Genomic DNA, 20,851 nt, shown 5'->3' with positions numbered 1-20,851 from the left:
AAACAAAAACGTTCCTGGATTTTAAAAGGTTGGATTTGTGAGTACATAGAGAAAATGAGTTACGCCAGGTGCAAATACTGCACTCACTGTGGGTGGTTTGTCATGTATCCTTGTCGGTTTACATACCAGTACAATAGTTACTTTACATCTATTACGTTTCCGTAACTCGGTTGGTTATTGTAATTTTAGCATTCTAAAAATAACATAATTTGAGTCGATTTATGCTAAATAGAACGTATAAATTTACATGCAATGATGTTTCTGCAATGTTTTGTATTTTTTCACGTGACACAGTCTTTTTCTCTCTCTCTCTCTCTGCTTTCTATTTGCTGCATTGCCGCATGTTTGTTTTATTGTTTTTTTTATTCAGTCATTTTTGGTGACTCAGATCACTGTTGCAAATTGGACTGTCCCGGTCTCTTGAGTTCTCGCCAGCAGGTTAAACAAAATGAACTTGAAAGTTTGGTGAATCATTCAGGGCATATAGACGTCATGTTTATATATGCGACATTGTCCTATACAGAAATGCATCTCCTGTTATCCACGGGGGATACGCAACAGAAAGCACTCGTAGTGAATACTTTGAAAATGGGAAGTATCCATCCACGAATAACAGGAGTTTTACGGATCAGTTCTGAGCCGTAAATTATACGAGTCGTGGATAAGCGAGTCAGAGATAAGAGGAGCTTTATTGTTCTGTAGGTCACAAATCCGACCACACTATCTAACACGATTTTTGTTCCTGGGTAGTAAGTGCAATTTTCTTATTGCTTATGCCTCATAAGTACAGACAATGGCTATTATTCCCCACAAACGTTGCTTTTGTGACCAGGACTTTACGTGAAGGAATGACACAAATGCACACGTTTTCGCATTGAAAATAGGTACATTTCAAAATATCAATGTCCTGGTCACAAAAGCAAAGTTTGTGGACAATAATAGCCATTCCCTGTACTTTTGAAGCATGAGCAATTAGGAAATAACACTTACTACCCAGGAACAAATTAAATATTTCTTGTTACACAGTGTGCTATCAAACATCCACCCTGAACAGCATGGGGTAACTGTCCTTTTAAAGAAATGTTCACATGTTCGACTATTCACAAATCTGTCTTTATCTCAGTCCACAGTGAGTCGCATATGCAACGCTATATTGCACCATCAATAGTAGAAAGATGCGTACGTATTAAGGGGCTGAGTCATTGGTCGAGAGGAAACAGAACAAACTAAAATTGTGTTACATTTGCTCACGTTTTACACCAAAGATGTGTGTAAATATCTTTTCCCAACGGTAACTGGCTCGCAATGCATTTGGTTACGTGTCTGATCATATCCGTCACAAATCCTGCAACCTGAGCTCGATTCCTGGCCGCGATTAACATCAGTTGCAATGATCCGAACTGGTCCTGGGCTTGCCCTTGGTCGTTTCACCCTCAAACGAGTACCTCGTGCGGTGTGCAAATGATCCTTATTGCGGTACTCCGAGATACCAAATAATACAAACTGGCCGAGACAATTAAATATTTTATTTCTGGGACACTATTTTCTTCCAGGGGTGTTACTTAACTCCGCGACTGGGGCACCAATCGATCCGAAATCGGTGCCACTCCGCGATGTCGAAATGCCAAACATCAGCATTAAAAATCTGTTCTCGAAAATTGCAACTTTGAATAGTGCATGGTGTACAGGCTCGTCGAGATGAGTCGATTGCCGCATCGCCGACCATCAACAGACTAAAAATGACTGCATCACGAACATTATGCAAGAGCCATGGTACAATGGTAACCCCGGGGTACCGCCATAAGGTTCATTTATCAAAACCGGGGAGAAAAAGATGGGCGTTTGTATTTAGCCACAACAACCAAAACGTGAGCCAGCGATGTTATTCATAGATGCCAACACCCCTTGCTCCAACAGCCATGTAAATGGCTTCACGGGGGGTGGACTTTGTCTTGGTATGTAGGCGACTTGCCCATGTTTGGGGACGAAGGCATGGGTGGCAAAGCGAGTTCCTGGCCCTGCTAACCCCCTTGTGAGACGAATTGGCTTTCTTTTGTCACCAACAGCACTTTTGTCCACGTGCGAGGAGACCGTTTTATTTTTGTTTGTTTAAACCCCAAGGGGTTGAGAATGGCCACTTTGAGGTGTGTTTGTCTCAAGAAAGCAAGGTGCAGAGGTCTCGGCCGAGATTGATTGAATCGTTCGACATGTTTTCGATTGAATGTTTTTACTTGCCATTGCGTGGCGGAGTACTGCATATGTCAATATAACTCGTCTTTTTTTTATTTAAAATGTTTTTCCCGTTGCGATAAATAATACATTGCAGTCCTTTGTCAGTACACTGTTGGATGCAATCATTGGGTCGGTCATTGGGGCTATCTGACTACACGATATTGGTGAAGGGAAGCCGAAGAATGGGTCAAGTATGACTCACCAATGATGTCCAACATCACTCCCCAAGCTGATACTATATAAACATGAAAAAAGGTTCATAACCTTCATTGTAAAGTATTCACCACCAATACTGAAGGCGGATGACTTCATTCAAATGTTGACATTACTGCCTTCACTGGCTCCTTCACAAATGTTTCCATTGTCTCTTTCACTACTTCTCGTCTGTAGTAGGTCTCAATTCATGACGAATGTTGCTTTATCAGTGTCCCTTCTCGCTTACATATAGAGCCCACGTTCATTTGCCTTCTACATCAAATTAGGGTTGTCAAAATTACGTATCCTTTCTAGAAATACCATTTTGCAAGCATTGGCATAATTCAAAGCATATGCACATTCTTTTTATTTTTTATTTAAGATGTATGTGATAAGATTTGCTTATTAGCACAGATACATTAAGAACGCACCACGCTAGATTTGCAACGATTCTCTGCATTCAACAATTACAGAACAGTGTTTTCAAAATGCGTTCACACGGCATGAATTACAATACTTATAATCACGTTCTAAAAATAGATATTTTAAATAAATTGTCGAACATACTGTACATCTTCTTTTTCACTTTTATCTCCAAAATAAAACCAAAATGTAGGTTAGTCATAATCGCAGGGCAGTGAAAAAAAAATCACAAACTGCGTTACAAATTGTAACAAACGTGTGCAGTGTGAAAGTGTGACCTCATATATTGAGCATACGTTTTAGGAAATGTGTGAAACATACATTGCGAAACGTATACAATAATTTGCTCTTTCATAAACCTTATATTTATTTATTTTTACTAAACAGGGTGGAAATGAACAATGACTGGTCATGTATATAACCGACGAGAGATGGACAGAATAAACTACAGAGTCCAAACTGAGAGAGTTCAATAGAAAGCAGAGGAAGACAGTGGAAGAGATGATAGTGAGACTGATAATTGAAAAACAAATGCAGGCCAATTCTACATAGGAGCAACAAAGGGAATGAAGTAATGGAACAAAATGGGGACCTTTTAAAAACGGACAAACCAGGGATATCTGCGCGAGCACAGACAACATGGTAAGAACACACTGTCATGTATGTGCATATATTTAATTTTTTTCGCACCATGCGTTGCAAACCGTGTGCTAATTGGAGGTGCGGTCTTGCGTGTTATATTGCTACAAATTATCCAAATTGTAGCTGCCGGTCTTCTGGCCCACGTCTGTAAAATGTGACTACATCATCTAAAAAGGCAGACAATAACCCCTACAATATTTAACTCCAGTATGAGTCCGACTATCAGACCACATCAAAAGTAGTTTTAGAATGTAGTCTTGATGTGAGCATGTGCACATTATTACTAGATAGTTAAAACCAAACCTAACTGCCATGTAAAAAAATGTACGTTGAAAATACTCCTTGTTTTCACGAAATATTATTTTGCTTATCCTCTGACTGCAAATTAACGCAACAAAATAAAAGATCACAACATAACTGATGTTTAAAGTGTACCACTTGTGATAACGTAACATTCTAAAACGGGTTTCATGACCAGCAAGTGAATCATTTGGTTACTGATACACGTGGGGTTTATATTTCGTGACCAAAATGTAGCTTGTATCTGCAATGAGTGCAAATTGTGAAATCAGAAGTTCTCGTAATGGTGGACAAAGAGGGTTTGATCATGACCATTTAACTGGCGGCAAGACTTCTCAACGGTCTTCGTAAGACCCGGAGGTCCGCAGCTGAAAATGCCGATCTTCCCAACCTAAAACAGAAAACATATATTGCATATAACATACATCATGCTCAGCGCTGACAAGAATGTAAAAATCATAACTTTGATGTAAGTTATCAGGAAAATAATACTGGTCACGATTGCATGGGCAGTTAAGTAAAATTGGGCCTAGAAAACACATTTTCACTCTTCAAACATAGGGGGCACATCGGGTAGAACCACTTCAGTTTAGAGAACCACTCAGATCAACAACGAGGGCACTTGGCCCATAATTCTGCAGGTCACAACATGGAGAGCTGCACTAACGTTGATTAGTGTGGTCAGGATTCATTGTGGATAATGTACTTTATGTCCTTAACTCAACTCAAACAGAACGCAAAAAGTTAAATTCCCAGCGTGGTGTTCACACAGTCCGGTTTACATCCATAAAATGAGTACCAGTGTGTGGGAGATCAACAGTGGGTATCTTATACAGCGGTAGTGGGGAGCAGTAGTGTAGCAGTTAGAGCGCTGCGCTACGAACCTGGCGATCCGGGTTCGATTCCTGCTCACAGCCAACACCAGGGACGATTATCTGAACTGGTCCTGGGCCTCCCCTAGTTCGACTCAGCCTCACATGAGTACCTGGTGCGATGTTTAAACATCGCCACTCGGGAGACAAAGGCGTGGTGTTGGCCACCCAACCCCTCGTGTGCCGTGTCGGCCTTCATAGGTGCTCGCTAACAGCACTTGCCCTTATATTCTGTTAAGGCTATAGGGGGGATTTTTGTACTTGTCTTGTACCCTATAATCCTATATATAGACTGTCTACTGCCATATGAACGTGAAATTTCCATTATGGGTGCAGGTCCATCAAATGAGACGAGCACTACCCCGTGCTTATTTGAGCAGTGAAAACATTTGACGATTCACTTTCAATTTTAAGTTAACCCATGAGTTTATAAAATGTGCATTAAAGGAATGTAGAAAAATTATTAAAATTTATTTTTTTGTCCATCAGCCGACTATCACCCTGTATGTAGACAACCACGCTAATGGAAGGTGCGGTGGAAGGATCAATATTATAATTATCAAAAAGCATTTTGCTTCAGAGAGCTATTGGGCTGATGAAGAGTGCTACGTCCATTTTGTTTTGTTTTACATGAACCTTTACTCACGGTACTCAACGGCAACGCGTAATGAGTTTGGGTGGCTAATTAGTAAGTTAGGCGTGCCCAAAACAAACTCATGAATGCAAAAATACTTGTCGGTAAATGAAGACAAACCTTTGGGTGCAGATTCTGCAGGGAGTTGAGGAAGGGCACAAACTGCGGGCGGCCAAAGTGCGTGATGGAGCGAAGGCCCGTGAACAGACTGCGGTTGGACACCTTCTGGAAGTGACGCTCGCAGATGTACTGCAGGAAAGAAGGTGAAAGAGCAGTGTTAGGTTATGAAATTATTGTGACACACAGATTACAAAGCACAACACATTTTCCATAAAAAAATGTAAAAGACCATTTCACGTAAAACATATTTGCAGTTAACAAAAAAAAAGAATACATTTGCCAGTCGTTATAGTAATATTTTCCCTCAGTGTACTCGTGTGTCTCTACGTTACATCAATTGCATTTAAAGACGTTGACAAATAATGAATCAAATTAGCTGTTAATATACAACAAGTTTCAGTTTACTTAAACTAGAGAAGAGCCCTTGAAGTAAACCATTTTTTAATACAACACTTGGATCAGTATAAAAATTTTACTATTATTGACATAGCTTTACAAACAAAGGCTTCATTGTAAACAAGCAGTCAGAAGACTGACAATCTTCAAACATTGGCAATGTATATTCAGTAGCAAATGCAAATATGCTATTAAGAGTATACTATGTGTGGGTAGAGCAGTGGCACACTTGTTAGCACATGGTATTAGAAATCTGAACGCCGAGAGTAAGTTTGATTGCAAGGCCATGACGAAAGTTGGCTTGGAGTGATATCTGAACCGTTCCTGCACAACCGTCAGTATGCTGAGGTATGGTCACACAACCAACAATCAACGACAATGAATCAATCCAAGATTTATAGCGCGCCATATTCAACAAAAAGCTGATATTAAAGGGCAAATAGCATTGAGAAAATGAAACTGAACATAAGAGAAAATGAATGTTTCTACTCCGGTCTTAGAAAAAAAAGATTGTCGCTGCTGACTGACTGAACTTCAGTTGGCAGACTCTTCCAGACGGAAACACGAATCGCATTGAGAAAACTAAATTAAACTGAACAGTAGAAAAAATACACGTTTATAGTCCGGTCTTAGAAACATCGATTGTCATGGTTTGACTGGACTTCAGTTCGCAGACTGTTCCAGACCACCAGGGCTGCAGATGAAAAGCTCAGCTCTGCTGTCCTAACCCGAGTAGATTTCACACAGCAGCAGCAGCAGGTCCATACTAAATGAGCGTAGGTCTATTGATGCTACATATGGGTGGATGGCATTGCTCAGGTACGTTGGTTGACCGGTTGTCTTAGCTATGAAAACGAACACTGTGATCTTGAAATGGACTCTCTTATGCACCGCTAACCAATGTGGCTCCTTAAAAAGGTTTGAAGAGGTTGTGAGAGGTGGGGGGCCAGGCAAACGACTTGCGAGGAGGGTGCTTTCACGAAGCTGAAGATGTTTGCCGAGGCTATCGTGAACTCCACATCGTACAAAGTTGCAATAATTATCAAGACATGTGGCATTGAGACTACATGCGATGGTATTCACTAAAACCATTTTAAAAAGGTTTTTTTAATTCTACCAGGTAAGGCCCACTGAGCTACATAGCTCTTTTTTCAGAAGCGACCTGGCCACAAATGGCAGCTCAACGAAGCGGCTTATCACGTGAAAATGTATAGCAGGCAAATACTTCTAAATGCATGTTTATAAATGTGGAGGGAAAAACTGAAGGACATGGACAAACATCCACACGACCACGGGGAGAGAGACACACCGCAAACTCCAAATATACATCAGGCGTCTGGGTCTAGATCAAACCCACAACTTCCTCCATACCGGGCGAGGTACTTAAAATCTCGCCACTGTGGTGAGACGTTCTTATCTATGGAATTTCTGAATATAACGTATTGCTCAGGTGTGAAACCTGCAAGACCAGATGAACTCGCTGATACGCGATTCAAAGCTGAGATGTTTGTCGAGTGTAATACCCAGAAATTTGAGATTGCTACGTGTTTTTTTGTTTTATGGAACTGCCAGCCACGATGAATAGAAACTGGCACGTTCAGACGTCGTAACTTCTGACGAGCTCCACGGATCATAGCCTTAAGATATTGAGGGGTTGAATTGTGGATTGTTGAGCATCAGCCAGTGTTGTAAAGCTCAAGCACATTATCATCAGCATATTGATGTACGGATACGTTTACACCGAAACTCTGTATGAGCATGGCTACTGGAAACAGGTAAGCTGCAAAGGGAATGGGGCTGAGAACAAAACCCCGTGGGACACCTAACAGAGACGGGATGATGTCCATGTCTGATGACAATAGAACAGCCAGTCAGGCACGGAGAGCCCTTCATCCAGCAGTGGATTGACAGAGGGCAGTCATTTGTTATTTCAGACGACATTACCAGGCTATACATTGCAAACCAGATATTGTATCCCTTGGCAAGCAAATGAACAAATCAAGCGACTGAAAGTGCACTGCGGCGTCATCTCAGAACGTGTGCTGTATACCAGCATGGCTGTGCGAAGATCAAACTTCTCGGCGAACTGCGTGATGTAGGTGTGCGTGGACACCAAGTCGTTCTTGTCGTTTTCTTCCACCTCCCGGATGATGTCCGTCAGCCACTCGAACTGCCGTTGGGTCCGCGTCACCCAAATGAAGTACACCTGGTCGAGAATGGCACACCCGTTTCAACGTGATTATTAATGCGAACGCATTCATTTCAAGAGAACATCATTCCAATTACTCTGAAGCTTTGGGACACAGAGTTGTGGTTTTAATGAGTGCATATCCATTACCAACCGATCATGGATATCCATTGTAGTTTATGTGCATACATTAACCCCCCCCCCTCTGGCCTTCACACAAGATTGGCTCACGAGTGACGACTTCACATTTATCCCTCTATCTAAGACCGGAGGAGGAGGAGGATTTCTCCACAACTCTGGCTGCCCGCCTGATGATGCTAATTCAAGATTTGAAGCTTTCGTGACTGCAAGGATTCATACTCTTAGGTTTTTTCGGTAAAGTCACGTAGGTAGAAAATAATAATAAAGTAATAATAATAAATGAAAATAACTCAATTAAATCACGACGTTTCGGAGGTAACACAAGTCTCCGTCTTCAGGTGTGACCGTCACAGCTAAATTTACTGTATCAAGTGAACTTGATGAAGTGAACTTGATACAGTAGCCAAGTTCACCTAAGAGTCTGATGATGCTACTTGTATTTACTGGTGAAACGTCATACCCGAATTGGTAATGTTGTGGGTTTTACTCTCCAACACGCCTGTGTGCTGTCGCATGGTGGTGGGTTGAACGACACATTTATATTTACGCGATCTAACCTAAAAACCTCTATTAGTGGTTAATGAGTGCTGTATCATGAATGTGATACTTCAGATATTACCCCGTTACCTTTTTGCAGGAAATGAGCCGGGCATTGATCGACGACTTGTGAACAATGTCTTTGAGGATGGACGCAAAGGGAGTGACTCCAATGCCTCCTCCCACCAGCACGGACACCTCGAAAGTCATTCCAGTGCTGGTGTCCCTCCCCAAACGGACCAGTCCAGGTATATCTGCACACGTACAGACAGCATGTTAGGAACACTGTAATGTTTGTCATATCATTGCAGATGATCCCAAATGTAACTGGCAGTCTTTTCAGCCACATCTCTACATGTAACTACAATATACTCACAACGGACGTTGATTCTAAATGTGGAGGGGGGAAAACCGGAGGACCTGGAGAAAATTTCACGGGACGACGGGGAGAGAGACACCGCAAATTCCCCATATGCAGGCGTCAGGGTTGGGATCTAAATCGAACCCACGACCTCCTTGCATACCAGACGAGGTAGTTAACATCTCGCCACCGCAGTTCCCCTAGTAAATAAGCATGCTTCTATTCCTCCAGCGTGTCCCCTGTTCCACTGTTTCTGTATAGTGTCTTAAGAGAAGCAGTTGCAGTATCATTATAATGCCTATATATCTTCGGGAAACTATTAATAAGTTGCCTCTCTAGCACGTAAAATTATGTACCTTGGAAAAGGACCTGGAGTTGTCTGGAGAGTAGGTTTCACGGAGCCGCGTGGTCCAGGGCCCCACTGCGCGCACGTGGACGCTCAGGGTGTTCTCGTGGGGTGCGGACGTGAGCGTGAACGGGTGGTATTCACTGCGGCCCAGTTTCAGGCAGGCCACGCGCACCAGCTGCCCCGACTTGTATTCGAAGCCGTGTGGCCGTTTAAACTCCAGGTGAGTCACCCCTGAACAAGACAAGCACTCTTGATTAATCTCGTGTTTTTACAACTGCCGCAGGTGTTATATAGCTATCTGATGTGTCTTCGGTGTTCTCAGGTGCTCCCAAAAACGTCGGACGTCGTGCCGAACAGCACGCAAGTACAACTTTGAACACACATCAGAATAACATAAAATATGAATAACTGATGCAATTACTCATAACCAGGTGACGGTATAACAGCTTTTGATTCGCTTCTGTAATTGAAATATTGTTAGATATCTCAGAAAAGTTATAATAATAGTATCGAATATATTGGTAAATGGAATTTTACAGCACTCTGTAGTAATATAATTGTTAATTTAAAGGATTGATTTCTTACTCGGTGTTTCTGGATTGCTTGGACTATGGATACGTGGCATAAGGCACTCGTGATGAGTACAAGGTACAGCATGCATATCCATATCCCGACATTAATGTACCCTATATTGTATTCCTGTAATCAGTTATATAACCCTATTAACAGGTTTATTTTTTTTAAAGGACAAAATGAGGCCAGATGGATATGGTGTGTAAAAAGAATTCCCAGAAGAGCATTCCTGACTGTTTCCAAATGGAATTAAACAATGGCTAAGCTGTGTGTGGCGATGTGATGAATTGCAATACCATAAACCCTTGTTAATTCGACTTATATGAGGCTCTGGCTTTATCCAATATCCCGAATTATGTACAATGATAGTCCCCAGTGCCTCCTGCCCCAGTACACTTTTTATTCCAAATTTTGTTTTCCAAACTCTTCACATCATACACCCTACGCATTGACACACCTGCATCAATTACATCCACAACTGTTGATTTATCTCGCAGACTAAGGGATGTATACTTCAGTCCCTTCCTATTACATCTTGATGTGCGTCTAGACGACATTTCTGAGAGGGTTGGCTTGCACAGAGTGCACAAACAAGGTAAAGTCCAAAGCGACGGGACTGAACTAACACTCACCACGCGCGTCGCCACCAGACTGAGTCGGTGTTTTGATCGTGGTGTGCGGTGTCGCTCGACGTGTATGCCGAAATTGGACCATTCGGTACGGCAATTCGGCTTATGCCGAAATACTAATACACCGTATATATATATCCCCAATTACGAATGATCAAATACCGAAATAACGAGGTTTTACCGTGTAGCGTAAATCATAAGAATGAACTCAGGTAATTGCAAGAAACTCAGAAGTTACCAAACATTGATTTTGCTTCTGGCATTTTCACGTGAAAGTAATGTAATTATTTTTGCTGAACCGTGATGGATTATGATAAATGACGTCTGCATTGCTTAACATGCTCACAGTGTCACGACGTGGGACCCATCTGTCAAGGGTAGCCGTGGCAACGTGGTTTCAGGGCTTTCTCAATATTGGCACTGAGCACATAGTTCAATAAAGCAACTGCCAAAAAAATATATATATGGGTGGGAGTGATAGAGAGAACAGCTGAGTTTATGAGAAATTGAGAGATCTTAAATATTTATTTTGGCGTATAGCTCAATGCAGGTGTGGAACGGCCGTGCAGGGGAATCTGTGTGCTCCGCCATGCAGCTGGCAAACAACCACGAGTTTGAAATTCCTGCCATGGCTTACAACGGCTGTGAGCGGTACCAGAAGTGATTCCCCATCCTCATTTACATCAGCAACTCATACTGACCAGTGTGGTGAAATATGGTTAATATAAAACAAAAAAAACAAATCTATGACCAACATGGTTTCGGGAGGCCTTCACCCATTGGTGAATTGAGAATGGCTGGAATTGATGTCATCTAGGTATAATTTCACAGCTCATTATAAACTTATTTGTGTTTGCAATCAATACGTTTTTGTCAGCCTTGTTTTGCTTGCGCCGGGTAAAGTAGTTTACAAGCAACACCACACCAGGATGCAGTCTACCCAAGCATGGTTGATGATATCCATTCCTTCGATGTTGTCTTCATCTGACATTTTCTTAATAAGGCACTCAGCCTGATTAAGAATAATTTATTTAGGGCAGATATTTATCGTAACTCAAAATGTATTTGGGGTACCATACCAATATTCAATTTCAACACATCTTTTCTACTTTTAATTTAAGATGGATTACTTTTGGTCTTAGTGCTGCATCATCAACAAGGATGCATCATAACTGACCCAGTGATTGTAAACCAAATAAGCAGACGATATGTCTCCTTCACATATCCATCAATCCACGTAAATAATTCAAGTACTTTTTACACAACCCATCAGCTGCACAGCCTTCTGGGAGTGTATAATTTCAGCAGCCTTGATTCAAAATAACCAAACTCTGGGCCAGTTTCGACATACAGCAGAGCCAGGCATGGGTGAATCAATGCTGGTCAAATGCTGATATTATAGTCAAATGCTCTCTCTTTTATGATATGGGTCCTCGTTCGATACAAAATAATATTGGGATAAACTACTCAAATGTTATCATTCGCATCATTGTGGAGAATATAAATTCAACATAAATAAGAAATGTCTTCTTCACATATCCATCTCTACACATAATAGTGATATTATTTGTGTATTGCCTCTAGACCACAAGAGGTCCCTCAAATTATATAAAATACTGCACTATATGTAGTCAGAATCTTCCCCTCTGCAGTTTGTGTAAAGTTATTTGGCAGAACGTAAATCTCCCCCTCCTTCTTCCTCCAGTTTTAGGTTGTCTGGTTGACTTTTTGTTTCACTGACATGTTTAACTAGTAACACTGTTAAACAGTACTACAGTTTCGATTTAAAGCTTTCGTGACTGCAGGGATTCATATTCTTGGTTCTTTCGGTAAAGTCACGTAGAAGGGAAATAATAAAATAATAAAAATAAAACAATAAAATTCTCACGACGTTTCGATTGCAACACAAGCAATCATCATCAGGTGTGAAAACCACAGTTTCGTGTTGGATTATATTTTATTCGCACCGAGCCAACCTTTGTCGATGTGATCAATGGCAACCCCATTGCCTCATGTGAACAAGCGACTTGACCAATGACAATTGCTCTGCATTCAAAACCATTGGGCAGAGGAAAAACGAGATCACACCAAACAAAAACATGCATGCAAAGAGAACAACATACCCGAGGGGAGAAGCTCAGCCTTAATAACATCGATCTCCACCTTGCGTCGGCTGAGACTCAGGAGCCGGTCACCCATGAAGATGAGGGCCGGTGGCAGAAAATACATGTAGAACCTGGGCTTCTGGACGAGACCAACACTCCCATGCAGGAGCATCTATGACAGAGAGGAAAAATTGGTGCTTTACATTTGTTTTTTTAAAGGATGCTGCCATGATTACACTAGACTCCCACACCTTAATTAGCACGGTTGGCTACGTGCGGTGCAAAATAAGTTCATCATACATACATGCAGAATTGCAATCCAAAAGTTGCTGGTCCAGTGGAATTTCCCGACATGGCATTTGAAACCATTGGCAAGTTTCTTAAATCCACCCCACCTCCAACCCCCGCCACCTCTGTCCGCCCAGCCAGTACAAATGGGTACGCTGCTGTCAATTGGTAGGTGGCGTGTGTTGGGGTAAAGTGTGGGTAGTCACACCTCCTCCGTGACGTCCGGCCATTGCTAACGCAGAGGCCAAATAACCCCCCTCTAGAGCTCCCTCTCTCGGAGGTCCTTCCACCCGTCGTGGCCGCAATCTCTCTGCTCCGTCTCCCTGCTCAAACGAGCGTCGTGTTTTGCGCACATTGACTTTGGTGGCTCTCTGAGCCGCCAAAAGCGGAAACTCCACGTTCGTACGATGTTGGGTTAGGGACTCACTCTTGATTGCCCACAAGGCGGCACTAGTTTCTCTGATCACGCTTCTCTGATGAGCACGCTCAGACCATTCGGGTTTCCTGAACCTAAAACGATCGACTGGTTGCCTACCAGAATGTAGAACGCAAAGTACAGCTGGTGGGTCAGCCAGAATGCGTTGAACGAGTGGCTTCGGGAGAAGCGGCTGGCGAAAATGTAGAGCACCGCAAGGACCACCAGGAGGAGGACTCCAGTCAAGCCTGTTGGCAGCAACACGAAACACCAGGAGCGGCGCTCAGAGACCGAAATTATTTTCGTGGTCTTTGAGGCATTGGCCCTGAAAATGGCTTATGGGTAACCACTTACGGTGGCAAATGCTCACAATGATTTTCCGAAAGAGCTTTTGCAGATAGATAATAAATATGCGTGATTGCTAGTTCAACATGGAATATTATGATGATAAATACGTCGTAAACATGGTGCCAGAATTTCTATGATATACAATATTGTGATTCAGATGCATTTAAATATATAATCACAGATGTACGGTATTTACCTGGGATTGTTTGAAAGTACCACCAGTAGAATTTTGGAGGTATTTCAGACCTGGAGCATAAAACAAACACGTTTAAATGAGGCTATACAAGTGTAAGCAATGAGAAGACCTTTAACAACAGGGTCGATAATTATTGTTGCATTAAACCAAAACGCCCTGATAGTCATAAGGAGTAAAGGAAACTATTTTTAAAGAACAAAATATAAATACTTAAAATATATGCATCTACAATTACATGCCAGCGAATTAATTTTGGAAATACAGTCGTGTATTATCTATGGAGTTTAAATTTCAGTAAATAGTATATCAGGGAGATTATAGAATTCTTACAAATACTTTGCATGCTGCGGTGATACCTTGTAACAATGTTAACTAACAGTGGCATTTTACGGGGTTGTCTGGTGTTTAATATCAATGCAATGCCGTGGCTGTTAAAAAAAAATCTTTACAGAATAACGACTGGGGCAAGGAGCAGCAATAAACATTCCTATTGTCAACATGATATATGTCCCATTTTTATGACCCAGGTCACTCTTGCAAATAAGATGATCCTGATCTCTTGATGTTCATTTGAACCTGGTTAAAGGAAATGAAACTTGAAGACTTAAACTATTGCGTCTGTAAACACAGTATAATATTAATGGTCCACGACAAACTTTATAGTGAATAGTAATAAAATGCTCCATATTCTGCCACCAGCATTTGTAAAATCCCCCGGTGTCAGTTTCAGGCCATAAAATGTTCATTAAAGAAATTTGCATATGGAGTTGGGCTACTACATGGCAACAGAAACCTTTTCTTCTTAAATGGGTTCCCACCAGGTCAAACATCATGATCACTGCATGACTGAATTATTGTTAGATTCATGACACATCATCTCAAGACAAGTTAAAATAAGCACCAAAATAAACGTTTACCATTGATTTATTCAATCCATTGTTTAATTCCATCAATTGATTTATTCAATCCATTCATTTATTCAATCAATTTATTTATTCAAACCCACACTTACCAGTCGTTGTAAAACCAGTTTGGAAAGAGGCAGGAGAGCACGCTTAGCGGGATGATGGAGAAATAGTACACGTTGATCACGTGGCCAATGGTGTGCACGACTGATGGAGCAATAGAGAACAAAGAGAACAGGTCAAGGCGATGCCGATATTAAACTTCCATTACTTGTTGTATTTACCCACATCATATGACGCACCCCCAAAAACTCGTGACCGGTGTCATTAAAGTCATGCAAATCTGGTCAAACACACACACACTTGTTAAATTACAAGATGCGCCGCCAACTTTTTATTCAAAAAATATGGAGGAAATGTGCATATTATAATAGGTGTAATACTAGAGTACTTAAGCGTGTGACTGGCAGTGGGTCGTCGTGACCTCCAAAACTTCCACCCACCTAAAGTGGTCTCATGCGAGCCTATTTCATGGATAAAGATGTCTGTATACCATATTCTCTGGGTTAATAGATGCTCCAGAAAGTAAGAAACTCACCAAAAACTGGTGCCTGGTGTCAATAACGTAATGCAAACATCTACCTACTGATTATAAGATGCACCTCCCAACTATTGCTTTAAAGTACAGGGGTAGTGAGTTTTATGACCCAGAGAATACTATACATACAAATGTATCTGCTAGATGAACCAGCCGACCTGAGTTCGATTCCAGACAATAACTAATATCAGTGGCGAGAAATATCCGAGATATGCCTGGGCCACCAACTTCACCAACCAGCACTGACCACCATGCTGGAGTATGGTCAAAAAAATCCCATGACTGAAAGAACATTGAAAATTATTATTATTTTGAAGCAAATAACAATTATGAAAGTATTCTTGTGCATTGTGCGCCCCCTTTTACCATAGTCAAGTATAATAAGTTCTGCATATAATTAAAAATGTATTATTTTTCGTTAAATCAGAACCGTATATGCTTGATTCAATTAGTCAGAGCTGCAAGAAGAAAAAAACGTAGCCCAGTATAAAAATAATAATCGAGCCTTGTCAAGCAAATATCATTTTACGAAGGTAAACTGGTTTCGAACAGAGAGTCGTATACAAGGTTTCAGATTGAAAACTCACTGGACACAACGAGGCCAGTCATCGCAATTATGCGATGAAATTCCACGGCCGAGTCGAAGGGGATGTAGTGGTTGAGCGCCGTCTCGCGCAGCGCCGTGATGATGTTCCGGCACATGGTGAGGAGGATGAACGAGTAGCAGAGGCAAATTCCAGCCGCCGAGCCACGAGCCAGCCTGATGCCAACCTCCGTTACCTGCTGGATACCAATGTCTTTTGCATCTCCTGGGTAATCTGCAAGAAACAGGGATGGGAATGGGGGGAGGAGTAATGATACATCGAATCGCATGTGTAAGGAGCAACGTTTTGTTATTCACGTGCGTTGTATACAATGTGTTCATGTGATCCCCCCTGGAGCCTGCAGCCACGAGAGGCCACTATATTAACCACAACAACAAAAAACCGATGATTGAATCCAGTCGCCACCCTGACTCGCAGTGATTTGTTGATTCGCAATAAGGAAGGTGGATCATTTTATCTGTAGAAAGTATCTGGAGGCCTGAATATAATTTTACCCAATGAGGTTGCATTGTGGTCCTACTGATGCAAGGAAGGTCCAGTGCAGTACTCATTCATATTGCTATGGTGCAGATCTGTGTCTACGTAGAACGACCACTGACACTCTTGACCATCCAACAAATGTAGTACGTAGCCGACTCACTCGCAACTAAGGTATAGGAAGATGTTACACCATCCACATATAGGTTACTGGACAAATATAAAGCACAAACCGCCTTACACACGGGGATCTTCTTGACTGTGTAAGCGAATGTGTCTTTATACCAAAAACTGTATGTAAAAAGGTCAAATTGGTGGACATCTCTAGATTCGCAATAAGGAAGAACAAATGCAGCACTTGGGTGCGGCCAGTCAATTGGTCAGGGTGGACATGCGGTGGGTCGGATATACGCGGCGCACTTAATTTGTGAACCCAAGGCGTCGGTGATGAATGCACATGGCGGTGGAAGATTCCCACGCTGGTAACGAGGGGCACAATACGCACGGAAGGCGCGGTCGACCATGACGCCGGCCATGACGGCGTAGAAGACGAACACGCAGAAGATGTGGCGGCGGTAGTTTTCCACGTAGCGCTTGAAGGCCTGCGTCTTCTGGCCCAGCTTGCTCCGGTCGTAGTGCTCGTGGGCAGCGTCCGTGAACGGCTGGTCTCGTTTGGCGGTAGTCCTGTGATAGGGGAGAGTGCGATACGGTACATTGCTCATTTGAAAAAAATATACAAGAAATATTTTTAAGGTGGATTTATGATTCTGTTGTAAAAATAATATATATATGCCATAGGCGGAGTTTTACTTCCATATTTGGGGGGGGGGGGGGGGCAGGGGTTCACTTTGTCCCTCACAGGAATCGTGGGTACATAAAATGTATGTTTTAATCTTAATTTGAAACTTCTGAAAATAAATTAATAAAGGTGTCCAGTTTGGGGGGGAGTGATGCCCTCTTGTGCCCCCCCCCCCAAACTCTGCCCATGATATATACATATTTATTTAAAATGTGTTTTATTTCCCTGAAAGTGGTGCACAAGCACAAATAACAAAGTCACGTTCGTCAATAACACGAGCCTAAAGGAAAACAATATATAGCTTTACAAAAATAATCTATGCCTTGAGTTTCCTGGCTGGCTGCTGGCTGGACTCCTGTCCACCGCAACAATAGTCCTGTTGTTTGTGAGTGGCTGTACAAATCTACCTGGGTAACTGGCTAAACAGGATTTTCCATGGGAATAAATAAATAAATATTGAAGTGAAATTAAACGGTAGTCTAAAATAGACAGCGACACGGAAGAGGTGGGACTAACACATACAGAAGACTGACACGGTCCATTTAAAATTGCTGTAACTTTTCAGTTTGTGCTCATTTATATCATTCTCTTGCCAAAATTTTCAATTCGAATATCCCCGAGATTATTAAAAAGGGGATTACTTTTAAATGCTCCGAGTACTGGGTCGTGAGAAGAGTATGAAAATGACAGCCGTCTTCTACTGCAGAGCAACGGATTCTCTACGAGTTTCTATAAAAGTATAACCCGTAAAAACAAAGTTTTTCACTCTAAATCCTTTATATGCGTGGCGGCTAGAGTCCTCTCGTCCTCTGGCTTGAGATGGCTGCCACCTATGGGTCAGATGATTGTCTGCCAGTATTAAGCAATTGGTAATTAAATATTTAATTTGTTTTCCCTAAACAGTGTAAAAATTTGGGAAAAAAATTTCACGAACATTAATTGTCTCGCACAACGAGTCTGTGTGCAAAATGTCAGCTCGATTGGATCACGGGAAGTGGGTTAAAAAACGACCGAAAGATTTGCACGGTCGTAAGCAAGCAAGCACGCAAGCAAGCAAGCGAACTTAATATAAAGGATTTAAAAAGGCAACGTTTAGGGTAATGGCCCATCTTTTAAGCAGAGAAACATCTCTGAAGAGGGAATATTGATGGAAACTTTACCCGTAATATATACACAGTATTTTCCTCTTAAGGGCAATGTCATCGACGCGTGTGCTAGGGGTTTTTTTTTTTAACTAAATTCTAAATGTTTTATATCGCGAGTATGCTCTTCTCTGAATTCATCTTAATAGCCCATCCAACTTTAAATAAGTTCACATGCATGCGTTGCACAAACCCAACAAACACATGCATTTTAAATTATACCTTGTGCAAACAAAGAAAAGCCAGTCTCACTTCAAGATAAAAATGTTGCATTAGCAGCTGTCCGATTACTTGGGTTACAAGGCGTTTACCTGAAAAGGTCTGCATGATGCGTGTCTAAGCAGTCACATCACAGCTGTGTAAATACAGTCCACGCATTCAGACCGAGGCGAACTTAATAAAAGGTCACGTCACTGTCGAGTACAGTATTCTGTCCATTACAGTACTTGTTTTGATCCACTGATGTATTAATTTCAACCGAGAAACTGCGTGATTAAATAGCTATCTGTGCATTGTTCCTGTTGGCGCTCGTGATGATATAACTGGACCCCTTTGTGGAACACGGGCAGTGTGTGAACAATAGGTCTCATTATAGTTGCAGCCTTTCACGGCTCCCCAGCAAGGCGCCAAGGCCCCATCAAACAATATCCGGAACAATTGTAAACTTCAAACTGCATAAAAACAAGAACGACAACGAAAGCACGACTCTTTCCTAGACGTTTCACTCCCGTTGCGTTTGTTGTTGTATTGTTTGTTGCTGTAGCGTTTCTGGACATCTGTGCAACAAAAGAAGCTTCATAGCTCATCGGATTCCTCCAGTACGAATGAAATATTTCTAATGTTAGAGCGCTCTTGGTGCCACTGCCATCAGATCCTCACAACAAACCCCCCCATCCTTCACAGCGATGTCGCAACCACCACTCGACGGCACGGACCTGCTACATCCGTCAACCTCCGCTGATACTTTCACACCATTCAGCAATAGAAGATAAAACGCTCCCATTACGGCTCCCTTCCTGCTCAGCAACCTCAGATGTCGAATCGCGTCCAATTGACTGGTGCCCACTTTTATGGGGATTTATCACCCCCCACAAACACCGTGCCGTTTTTTTTTTATCCTAACTGCTCACGGCAGCAATGAACAAACCTTTTACAATGGCCCCAAAGATGGCTATCTTGCGTTAAACCACGGTGTGGAGGAGCTTCCTTTTTTGCCAGGCTGTATACCAAACAGTCAGATCGACGGAGGTTGTCTCAGCCACCAGACTGGACTTTATCTGAATTGCAATACGCGTGTGCGTTACAACAATGTGCCTTTGTAAAAAGAGGCAAAAGCTTCGAACCCGCGGCAGTCGCTTTCTGATGCCACTGTTGGCAGAAGGGCCTCCAAATTAAAAGCAAACACTATTAGGGTACTTGGTCCATTCTTTGATGTTGTCCAGACACGGAAGAGGTGGGCATACCCACCACACTTCACCTCAAAGACAAAGATCCGCATATAGCCTTTAACAGACTTGTAAGGAGCAAGTGCTGTGAGCGAGCGCCTATGAAGGCCGGCATGTGGCACACGATGAGGGTGGGTGGCCAGCACCACGCACGCCCCGGCTACCTGTGACCCCCCAGTGGTGGTGTTCGCACGCCGCACCAGGTACTCCATTGAGGTTGAGTCGACCTAGGACCGGTTCAGATAATCGTCGCCGATGTTGGCAGCGAGCAGGAATAGAACTCGGGTCGCCGGGTTCGTAGCACGGCGCGCCACCCGCTACACTACCGCTCCCATCACACACAGTCGCGGCTGGCCGGATCGTTAAGTTTAGACAAATTGTGATGTGAACATTAATAATGATGTGAGTGAATTGAGGTGGCGGGAGGGTGGATTTAAACAAAAACGTGCACCATTGTTTCAATTGACTTGCTGGGAGACAACAGCTGAACTGATTGGTGGCCCTTTAGATTGCATGTCAGGAGCACTAACCATTACACCGTGGCAGCTCCTGTTCTGATCACTTGGCTACGGGAGACGTAAAGACGATATCACGTATACCGGTAATCGCTCCCTGAGCATTCTTACCCGTTTGGTTTGCGATGGTGAATGAAAGAGACCGTGCGTTCTGCTTGACGTTTCGCTTGGGGCAATTCCATACCTAGAATTAAAAAGCAGTTACAGTCAGGGTGTCCAGTTCGGTTGGATTCTTCTTGCATGTATGTTGAACTTATTTCGCACCATACATAGCCAACCCTGTTAATCGGAGGTGCGGGGGAAGGACAACAAACTAAACACAAAAAGCAGTTTTGAACAAATGAGTTTTCAACCTCGAATATTTAAAAGTGCATAGCTCCAGTTGCTTCCTGATATCGGAAGGAATCGCGTTTCAGACGGC

The 20,851-nt window shown here is 42.5% G+C and overlaps 1 pseudogene; it reads right to left on the bottom strand.

Moving 5' to 3' along the window:
• Window positions 1-2,841: 2,841 nt before the first annotated feature.
• LOC133346589 (dual oxidase 1-like) overlaps window positions 2,842-20,851 on the bottom strand; it is a 41,775-nt pseudogene continuing 23,765 nt past the window's right edge.

The sequence above is a fragment of the Lethenteron reissneri genome, chromosome 24 (assembly GCF_015708825.2).
Source record: "Lethenteron reissneri isolate LAM-NWPU_2019-01 chromosome 24, ASM1570882v1, whole genome shotgun sequence".
Taxonomy (NCBI): domain Eukaryota; kingdom Metazoa; phylum Chordata; class Hyperoartia; order Petromyzontiformes; family Petromyzontidae; genus Lethenteron; species Lethenteron reissneri.
Note: the sequence above shows the minus strand (reverse complement) of the source record. Positions and strands in the feature narration are given on the sequence as shown.